The sequence below is a fragment of the Bidens hawaiensis genome, unplaced genomic scaffold (genome assembly GCF_021521415.1).
Source record: "Bidens hawaiensis isolate Kalapana, Puna unplaced genomic scaffold, B.hawaiensis_p1.1 tig00018507_1, whole genome shotgun sequence".
In the NCBI taxonomy this organism is placed as follows: domain Eukaryota; kingdom Viridiplantae; phylum Streptophyta; class Magnoliopsida; order Asterales; family Asteraceae; genus Bidens; species Bidens hawaiensis.
Genome location: NW_027492801.1, coordinates 363,090 through 365,817, shown reverse-complemented (window position 1 = coordinate 365,817; position 2,728 = coordinate 363,090). Strand labels below are relative to the sequence as shown.

At 34.6% G+C, this 2,728-nt stretch overlaps 1 pseudogene; it reads left to right on the top strand.

Annotated features, from left to right (window-relative positions):
* The first annotated feature begins 598 nt into the window (after positions 1-598).
* LOC143556296 (ethylene-response factor C3-like) lies at positions 599-1,542 on the top strand (annotated as a pseudogene).
* The last annotated feature ends 1,186 nt before the right edge of the window (positions 1,543-2,728 follow it).

The following is a 2,728-nucleotide window of genomic DNA, read 5'->3' as shown; positions in this document are numbered from 1 at the left end:
CAAGAATTACCTTTATTTGCACTTCTTTAACTCGGCTAGTTTATACATTGAATGGCAATTGGACATGGTTAAGGCTTGGGATCTCTATGATCTCATGCTTAAAACCTGGTTTAATTGTGTTATTGAGTGAGCCAATCCTGCAGCGTCAAAATCAGTATACAGTTGACGTCATCCCGTGCTAGGAAGACTCGTTCGGGTACTGCGGGTAGTCTACCCAAACACTGTTCAAACAAAAGTTTATGCATTGAATGAAACTGTCCGCTCCCTGTTTACTTCTAGGCTTTAATGATCAATGCATGTAACCCACTTTTATATTATCTAGAAGGAATGTTTTAAACAATGATGTAGTGTTTAAGTAATCATAAATATATATATTACCCCAAGAAGATTGTTGATTATGATGTACTTAATTGACTTCTTATCAATCCACCATTTAATAATCATATCATTTGATTGCAAAATCAAACAATAGTTTCAGTTCTACAGTTTTTACCAAAGTCAACACTCCACCTCCTTTCCTTAAACCCCAATCTTCAAATCATCCTTGATTTATGCCAAGTATCTTACCATATTCACATTCATCCTATGTTAGATATATTGAATCATAGATGAGTTGTTTCTAGCCATATGTTCAAACTTTGTGTGTATATATATATATATCTAATCTACATTTACATCCCCTTCTGTCATTAGCCATGGCAGTTGAAAATAAGTTGCAAACTCCACCATCCGAAGGGATTCTAGAAAACATATGGGCGAATTTCATAGGCGAAGATTGTCATACAAACGATGAAACATTAAAGAAATCATGTGAAGTTTCCGAGTCATGGCAGGAATTACCAAATCTTGATCTTGGTAGAGATGATCAATCAGTTGGATTTTTACAAAGGCTGCCAAGCCTAGGTAGATGGATATCTATGGGAGCGGAAGAATGGGAGAAAATTCTTGATGGAATCATTTTTCCTTCGGAAAACTTGGAAAATTCAAGCAAGTTTGTTTCAAAAGGTGGTGACAGTATTACAAGTCCAAAACATAACGTTGTGACGGTTGAGAAACGTTATAGGGGAGTCAGGAGACGCCCGTGGGGAAAGTATGCAGCAGAAATTAGGGATTCGTCAAGAAAAGGAGCACGGGTTTGGCTTGGAACGTTCAAGACAGCCGAAGAAGCAGCTTTAGCTTATGATAAAGCTGCTTTAAAATTTAGAGGTCCAAAAGCAAAGCTAAACTTTCCACTCCAACTAGTAGAACATGCACTGGGGATCGCTCATCCACAAGCCGACTCAAGTGATCATCCTTCCACAAGTTTTCAAGAGACGAATTCAACATACTTTCGTAACTTACAAGCAGAAAAATCGTCATACAAACAAAAGGGTTTTGAGAGAATTGGGAGAACTCCAAGAGGAGATGATTATGAATGGACCTCCACCATTGAAGAGATTGGAAACTTTAGAAGGATCTTATTGCTATGACAACATTGATATACTTGAGTTTGAGGATCTTGGAGCTAGTTATCTAGAAAATTTATTGTCCAAAGGCTTTTAAGAAAATTACATCAAGATAATTTTGCTAGATACGAATTATTTGTAAAAAAAAATTGAAACTTTTAAATTACAGTGTTATAACTTGTTCGCCGCTTACATAATTGCCTCATTTTGTAATGTAACAAAGGAGAAATAATGGAACTATTTAATGGTAACGAAAAGAATGTTATTTCAAATACAATATTTTCTATTATCTTAGTAGTAGTTTTCTTTGTTTTGCTTATAAAATTAAAATGAGTGGGTTATTGAAGTAATATTATATTAAATGGGTCAGAATAAAATATAGTGAATTAAGTTTAAGATCGGTGCAGCTTCGTGCTATGGTATACAACTACGCGTTCTTATATGTTATTGATCAAACATTGGTATATGAAATTTTATATAAATCTATGAAAACAACAATATAACGCAAATTTTAATTTAGATAACCATGTGATATTGCAGAGAGTATACATACATTACACATGAGGCACAAGAATATCAGCCGGGCAAAATAATACCATGAAAATTTTTGACTAGATGTTGATGGGCTTCAACAGCCGTGCAATTGGTGAATGGGCCTTTCGTTGGGTCTGTTGTCCTGACTGGTGTGGTGTGTATTGGACATTGGTATGGCCGTCCAAACCGCTCGACGCTCGCTCGTAATTTGCTTGGAAAATGCTCGCTCGTTTTTCGCTCGATTGTAAACGAGCCACTCTGCTCGGTTCGGTTTGTAAACGATCCAAGCAACGAGCAAAGGTCTGCTCGATTCGGTTCGGCTCGCATATTTTTAATTTATTTTATATATAATTATAGATGAACAAATATATAAATATATAGACAAAACACATTAAATATAAGTATACAATTTTATAAACGCTTTTAAATTTTTCCTATTCCGTTAATTTTATAGTTTTATTAGTTCGATTCAAGTTTTCAGAATACTAAAAGCTTGTTTACATGCTTATTATATCTCAATTCAAACTTCTTTCTTTTAAAAATTTACAACCTATTATACGTTTGTCTAAAAACTACTAATTTGTTACAAAATATATTATTTACAGCCTTCAAACTTGTTTCTTATTGAAAATTTTAAAGTGAAAAAGAAATAAAAAATGCTCGAAATCGCTCGATGTTCGATCGAAAAATGCTCAGTTCGATTTTGTCTTGTTTCGTTTTTCGCTCGGTTCGAATTCCAGCCGTTCGGT